The following is an 8,596-nucleotide window of genomic DNA, read 5'->3' as shown; positions in this document are numbered from 1 at the left end:
AGGAAAGGCTGGAGGCTTTAGTTAGTGAATTATTAGCTAGAGTAACTAGCTCCTTCAGGAAGGGGCAACACTTTGAGTATGCTCTGGTCACAGCATCATAAAAAGGCAGAGCTGAAAGCAGGCTTAGTGATACCTAACCCCTTGCCACCACCTTGTTAGTCAGGCCCTTTGTTTGCAAGAAATAGAAGCCCAATTCAAGCTGCTTTGAGCGCACATGTTCAAAACATGTGCACATTCAATCAAGATTTTTTGGGCTTGTGCAATTGGAAAGTTCAGGAGTGACCGGCTTTTGTCAATGATGATCAAAAGATCTGATTGGAATTTTTCTTGCTCTCTCAGCTCTATTCTCCTTCACCTCACTTGATCACCATTGTTGTTGTTATGGTGAGAACATTTAAGTTCTACTCTCATAACAACTTTCAAGTATACGATCCAATATCGTTATGTATAGTCACCATGCTGTACATTAGACCCCCAGAAATTACTCATCACCTAACTGGAAGTTTGTAGCCTTTGACCCCCCCACCCCATCTCCATGTTTCCCTACCACCCCCTTTAGAATATGCATTTATTATGTTTATTTTAAGCTCTTATTCCATAAGTTTCAATCAACATTTGTTGATTTACCCTGGGAACTCATGTTCCTGTTGTAAGTTACTCTGTCTGGTAATGTGTTTTCAGGAAGAGCCGAATCTGACCAGGTGAGTTTAAGAGGGAGGGAGGAAGGGATAAGCTCCGGGCAGGTCGCTCCAGAGAGGGCAGATTTCCATAGACTATGCCCTTCGTGCTTCTCTGCTGGGTAACTCCTATGAACAGTGGACTCCTAGGTTAAAATTACCATCAGGGGAGTTCCAGGGGGAAGGTTGAATGAGTGAAGGCTAAATATCAACTGGTCTGTCCCGTTTTCATCAGCTACTCACCCCAGCAGAGCTTTTGCAGGGCTTTCACTACCCTGACAGCACTGGCAGCAGGTGCTGATACCACTGTTTTCTGTGGCCAAGAGGCCAGCTAGCATGCATTCGAGGCGTGGGTGTGAGGGGAGGATTCAGAGTCCTCTTAGCTCAGCCTCTCTGTCTACTCTGCCCTCCAGCTGTCTGCCCCAGGCTGCAGTTCACCACCTCCCACATACCCGCTCCATACAACCTTCTGTCTCCCCAAAGGTTTCTCACAGTTTGGGGGTATTGTTGATCATTTTCTCACATCTATGCTTACATCTGCTTCCACAGTTTCTCTAGGGTAGATTGTGGGGAAGGAGCCAGCAGCCCATTTTAGTATACTACTTTGACAGAACTAGGAAGAGGCCTGAACACATTTCTCACAGACACAATTCTCATTTTACAGAGGAATCAGTGTGGATCTGAATATCACCTCAGAGCAAGAGGGAGGACAGGAAGTACAAGGAAATATGGTCAAAGACCAATACTTTTGAAGGAAGAAGAAAAAAATTAAATTCCCACCCTCTATTTTCTCCTCACATTACACCTAAGTTAAATCTTCTTTTAGTTAATGACTCAGAAATTCTGAAAAGGGTTTAATAATAGTTCTTGATGATTCATATGAATATTTTACGCTGAAGTTGCTTGTCTTTGAGAAATGTTGATGTGAAACTTTTGCTCCTAGGAAGTATGGTTGGAAGTCTAAGTACTTATTGCTTTGTGAAGCAGTTATGATAATAGTAATTAATAATCATATTTCTCTATGCTCTGCCAAAGCACTTGGGCATTGCAAAAACACTTTAGAATAAAGCAATAAATAGATAAGTAGTTAAAGACTTTAATTAAGCCGCTTAAAATAAAATACTGTTTCATTTTTTTTACCCTTAGTGTCTACTAACTTTAAAAGGTAGTGTTTGAACTAATTGCTTGGGTAGATACCAAAGCTTATTGCTTGCCGAAATATATTATTAGATAGAAATAAAACTCACAAGATTCTAAAATGCATTTGATAGCAATGCTTCAATTTGAAGCCAAAATATTTTCTAAATGTTACAACTAGGAGGGTTCTGAGCCCAGCAGTTCTAGGCTTAGGCCTGCTGCCAACTAGCCGTGTAACCTAGGGCAAGTGGCTTACTCTCTGGGCCTCAGTTTCCTCATCTGTTAAAGGAGGTCACTGGAATATATACATATTTCTTAGGATCTTTCCGAATTCTTTATCATCTCTAAATGCATAACAGCTTTCCCACCATGAATGCGATAATTTCTATGAATCGTCCACATTTATATCATCATTTCACTGATGTTTTCTCTACGGTTTATTATAAAAATTTTCAAACCTACAGAAACATTAAAAGAACTGTAGAAAGAATACCCATATGCCCACTGCCTAGATTCTACCATGAACATTTTACTTTACTCATTCTATCACATTTTTATTCATCTATCCATTACTTTGTCCATCCATCATTCCATCACATTTTTAATGTGGGCCTGGTTGGGACCCCCATAGTCGAGGCCTCACAGTGACTCAGTTTCACTTTTCCCTGCCCTATAGCTTAACAATAGATTGTCCCCAGCCGCTTGACCCAGAGCTTGGAATGTTCCTTGCCGCAGAAAGTTGCCCTGAAACTTATGATTAATGCCTTTATGCTTACTGATCACAACCTTATGGTCTAGTGTTCTTTCCAGACTACTTCCATCTTGGTTCCTGGGTTGCTAACGACACCACCGAAGGACCACGTTGCCAGAGGAACAGCTCTGTGAAGCACAACAGACCCCCTGAAACCATCGCGCAGTCTCTGGAATAATGCCCAGATTTTCCCTTAAATACTCGAAGCCGGACTGAGAAAGGGAAGGCAGTTTTGAAGGTGTTAACCTGCTGCCTTCTCAGATCACCGGTGCTCTGACAAGAAACACTTATACTAGTCTGTGGCCATGCCACCCTGAACAAGCCTGACCCCGTTTCATCTTGGAAGCTAAGCAGGGTCGAGCCTGGTTAGTACTTGGATGGGAGATCACCTAGAAAGACCAGGTGCTATAGGCGTAAAGAATAAAAAAATAAGGGATTGGAAGCTGACAAGGTCCTTGTAATCTGTGAGGTCAATCAAGGGTTGCCCTGCCTAAAAAGAAAAAAGAAAAAGAAAAAGAAAGAAATGCTTATTCTAAATATCCCAACTCCTGTGTTGGGTTATTGGCTGAGCAGCACAGGCAGCACGAGCCCAGGACTCAGTTGCCCTCCAGTTCCAATGCCAGCATACTTCACCCCAACATTTCAGCATGCAGAATATTACTAGAGTTTCAATGTTTATTTGTGTTTTAAAGATAAAGTTTATACACTGTGAAATATACTAACCTTAATGCTCTCAAAAGCATTTTAGAATCTTAAGTGGAAAATGCATCTGCTTGTGTAACCCAAACCTTTATCAAGATAAGGAACATTACTATCACCCCAGAAAGTTCCCTCATGCACCTTCCAGCCAATTCTCACTTCCATTATCTGACTTCATCCCCCTAGATTAGTTTTACATGTTCTAAAACTTTATATAAATGGAAAACTACAACATGTTCTTTTTTTGTGTCTGGCTTTCACTCAACATGTTTTTGACATTCATCCATGTGGTCGCATGGACTCAGTAATTCCTTTCTTATTAAAAAGTAAATTCCTCTGTATGACTATACCACCATTTGCTTAACCATTCTTCCATTGATAGACACTGTTCTGTTCGCCCTCCTGATATCCACCTTTTCTGATCCAGTCCATGCTTCAACGGATCTGTTTCTGGAAAATTGTGTGTAAAGAATGTGTTGGGAAGTCAAACCCAATTTGTCCATTGGCTTAGGCTGGAGGTTAGTTAGCAAGGAGTGTTTCATGCACTGGTGAGCTGTGAATGGGGAGCAGGTGGTGCCCTTGTCGATGCCCAGAGTCCTCGGGGTGGCTAGGCTAGGACTGGGGTAGCTGAAGTCTAGAGTTCCCCAGACAGTCACTGCAGGATATGAAGTAGCCTCATTTATTATACAAATATCATTTTTCTGAATGCCATGTTGTGAATACCTTTGGGAAACTCTACCCTACGCTTGTAAAATAAGAGACATCTTTCACCAAAAAAAAATAAATAAAAAAAATAAAAAATAAAAAAAATCAAGATGTCATGGAATCACATTTAAGATTTCAGGAAAATGTAAACAGATGTGTGCATACACACTGTACATTCAAAGGAAAACTTTTAGATAAGACAGGAATAATGCAAAAACTATGCCATGGTAATTAGGAAGAAAAGGCTGAAAGAGCCCTAGTAACTTTCATGCTGGAAATAGAAGAGACAGCAAGAGATTTCTCACCCTTGCCTCTGCGTGTAGCTAAAATGAAAACAGCCGGCAAGTTCCTAAGGACTTTTACAGAAGCGAAGTCTTCCATTTTTTGTCCCCTGTTCTGCCTCATGCCACCTGTTTCTCTCCCTTTTACAAACGGCCTGGTTCATTTCAGAGAGCGCAAGAGGGCGGGCTTTGGGGTCTGAAGACTGAGGGTCTCCTCTCAATTCTCTCAATAACCGGCAGTGTGACTTTGGCAAATTATTCTAAAGGAAAAAAATACAAATTCCTATAAAAATGGATAGCCTGACCATTTCCAGAAATGAATTTTGAGGTGACTTTGGACAAAATAATATTTTTTTTCAGCATAATTGCGAGATTTTCTCGATGTTCTCTGTTTTCAAGTGATGCCAGTCATGGAAATATCAGAGACTGTGGCATGTCACAAGTGACAATATCCAGACATACCATCTGATGCAACACTTTTATTTCACGGATAGGAAAACTAGGGTATAGGGAGCTACAGTTACCTCTGAAAGTTGCAAAGCTACTCTGAGCTAATGAGTCCAAAATCTAGATCTACTTGAAGATTTTATATTCATTCTCCTCTCTCTCCCAAACTTTCCTTAGTTTAAATAGCATTTTCAGTATATTTTTTATTTTTGTTTTTGGCTACCTAGCACATAAAGTTCTTTCTATTTGGGGAAGCCCCCCACCTTGTAGTCACCTCCCAGACAGAAGCTGAAAGTGCTAGATGAAGGACTTACTTTCCCAGACTCCCTCCACTTGTCCAAGACATGTGATCTAAGCTTAGCCAATCCCATCACTCAGGCAGGACTTTCACTCAGCAATGGAAGGGAAGTGACTGACCTCCAGAGAGCGCATGTTGGCATCAGTTACGTCTTCATCAGAACTGGTAATGAAGCATCATTTGGGGTTTGCCTTTTGGGGTTTTATGTCCTCCAGATATTTCAATATTTTTGTGAGCCTACCAGTACCTATTTAGTAAATTCCTTGGCCGGAATCTTTTAATTACTTGCAAATAATACCCTTGGCAAGTACAGCTAATAATATTTACATTTTCACATATTCATCAAACACCATGCCTCAGGAATTCTAAATATTTCTCATTTATAAACACATTTAGTCCTCACAATCACCCTATGAGGTCAGTATAGTGACCATGTCCATTTTACTGATGAGGTAACTGAGGCACAGTAAAGAAACTAATTTGAAATTAAGTAATTTGCCCAAAATTGTAAGCAATGAAATAGCAAGGCTACGATTCGAATCAGGCTATCGGGCTCTAAATCTGAGCTCTTAATCACTACTCATACTACTTCTCTGTAATTTTTTTACCAATTACATAATTAATAACTGTTCATCATAGAAACATTGAAAACTATAGAGAATAGAATAGAAGAAAAATACAAATAAACTATAACTGTATTGCTTACAGAAAACCATTGTCTATAGCTGTACGGGTGTAATATGATGAAATAAAATTAAAGATTTAGTTCCTCGGCGACACTAACTATATTTTATGTGCTCATAGCCACATTTGTCTACGGGCTACTATTTTGGACAACAGAGCACAGGTATAAAACATTTCCATCAATGTAGAATATTCTAGTCAGTAGTGCTAAATAGTTTGGTGGCCTCTTTACATAGTTCTTTGAAACAGTGAACAAATAAATACATGAAATTTTATATAAATGGAATGATATTTTGCATGCAGTTTTTATTGTAAGACTATTCTCGCTTATCCACAGCTTATTTTTTTCTTGCTCTAACCCTCCTCCTCTCCTCTCCTCTTCCTCACATATAGAGGAACTTGTTTTGGCAAACACCTTTAGCCCTCTTGCTTTTTTCACTTAATAAAAAATCACGGAAAACTTTTTAAGTCAGACAGTACAGATCTAAAATTTTTGTTAGTGATCACGTGGAATTCCATGGGTCAGATGCATGGCAGTATTTCAACGTGCATTCAGCCTCTTTCCGAGGAATAGGATTATTGGATTGAAAGGTATATTAATGTTTAATTTTCATAGCTATTGTCAGATTCCAGTCCAAAGTCTAGAATGATCCCCATTTCCTCCAGCAATGCGTGAGTGTAGTCTGCCTTCCCATTTCCTGTTCTGTCTCCTCCTTACCCCCAGACACCCCAAATTCTGGCCAGCAGTAGTTGCTATAGCACCTCTGGATTTTCAAGACTTATCGTTGAAAAATAACATCTTTTCTACAGTGCTGTGCCAAGGGCGAGATGGTGAGAACAGTTGCCCAAAATATAAGCAACAAAAGGTTGCAAAAAAAGGTCAGTTTGCTTGTTATTATCACCACATATTGGCCATTCTAACAATGTTAGTGATAACATACTCCTCCCCTCAAAAATCTTTTGTTGGCCTAAATTCTAAACCATTGCTGTGGGTACTGTTGAGTTTTAATAAGCTGTGTAAGTTTCAAATCCCAGTTACACAATTAATCTCAAACATGCATGACTCGGCTACACACATTTGTTTCAAAAGGAAATGTATAATAGTTCTCCATAATTCCAGCTCATTTTAGGTGCAACTTATGTCTCCAGCCCCTGTGGTACACACATTCTCGTGCTTACATAGGAGGTTCAAAATAAACCAGGAGAGCTGGATACAATTTTCTTTTTTGAGATGAAAAAGACACAAAGATCTTTTCAAACAGAATTGGCCTTGAATCACGTATTCTGAAGCACCAAGCTTTAAAATTGTTTCTTGAATGTCGGTGCACAGAAATTGTGGCAAAGGCCGTGACCAGTGAAATGACTACAAAAAAGTAAAAGAAAAAAAAGACAATTCCATAGAAAATAGAGTCATATTTTGAAGAAGAATGCTGGGAGAAATGACAAAAGGTGCTGGTCATTGCCAGAAGAAATCAAAAGCACAATTTTGAAGACATGGATCATTTTCACTGAGAACTAGATACGCATTCTAAAGCAATGGATCAAATATTATCCATGTTTGCTATCCAGTTCTTCTCTCTCTATTCGGTGGAAGGGGAACACCTTCAGAGATTTCACTAATATGTAATAGAAATTTATAATGAATTTTCTGCGAAAATATTTCAGTGGAGATATTCCAACCTCAGAGGCATTGGAACACCACTGATCAATCCTGAAGAAACAGAGATGTGAAAAATTCTGCAATTTCTGGGATTTATTGTAAAATGGAATTTTTATGAATCTGTCAAACTTATCTTTATCTTTAAGACTTTTTCTAGTGATTCGTCTATTACTTTGAGTGAAAGAAAATTTTCAGAATTAATATTAATAAAAGCTGTCTTTTATGAACTGTAAATAAATACAGGTGGACAAATTAGGCTCTTTTGTTTATTTAACATGAACGTACAAATTTTGACTGAATCACTGACATTTGTAGAAGTTAAGGCTCAAAAAACAAGGACTATAATGTTATTTCATTACTGGGATGGAGTAGGTAATTTTTTAATTGCATTAATGCAATCTTAAAATATTAATTGTTATTTTTCCTTTAGTTGTAATGTAATATCTATTTAACTTTTAAATTTAACTGACACAATTATACACATCCAATTCAATAATAGAAACACATACTGTCTGTGTTTTCTTTCATTTAATGATTATTACTAAAAATCCTTCTTTAATAGAGAGGAGAGTAAGGTGTTATAAAATGACTTAAAAGACACAAAAGCTTTCAAACAGCTAGAATGGGCCTTGAATAATGATACACTGAGCTTTATAACTGTTCCCTGCAGGTTGGTGCACACAAATTGTGAGGCCACCAGGCACTTGCCAGCATGGTTTAGTTCTAGAATAACTTGTTTCCGCAGTAGAGACCAAAGAAGCCGTAACCAATTGATTCATTCACAGTTTCACTGCACCCGCTGACTGGATGTGGACAAGCATGGCTTAATCTCTGAGATAAGCCCATTGCTTTCACTTGCATTTCCCCAACACCAGAGAAACTGAGTATTTTTTCATGCTTATTGGACATTTGACAACCTTCTATAAATTCCCCATTCGTTTCTTCTCTGGGATAGTTTATACTCAGGCTGTTTGGGCTAGGGACCCCTTTGAGAATATAATAAAGCCTACAGATCCTTTTCCAAGAAAAATACACACATTTTTATTTGTGCAGACCTTGACGCCCTATTTCAGGGGGCTCAGAACCCTTGTTTTACAGGTACAGAAATAAGGCCAAGATCTCGGACTAATATGAAGGGAGTTTCACGCCTTCTGAGCCTCAGTTTTCTCACCAGAAGAACAAACAATTATACTTAACTTCATAGATTAATATAAAGATTAAACGAACTTATGTTTAAATACGTTAGACTAGACGTTC

This window comes from Rousettus aegyptiacus, unplaced genomic scaffold (genome assembly GCF_014176215.1).
Source record: "Rousettus aegyptiacus isolate mRouAeg1 unplaced genomic scaffold, mRouAeg1.p scaffold_m13_p_4, whole genome shotgun sequence".
Taxonomy (NCBI): Eukaryota; Metazoa; Chordata; class Mammalia; order Chiroptera; family Pteropodidae; genus Rousettus; species Rousettus aegyptiacus.
The sequence above is the reverse complement of the archived record's forward strand: the minus strand, read 5'-3'. Positions refer to the sequence as shown.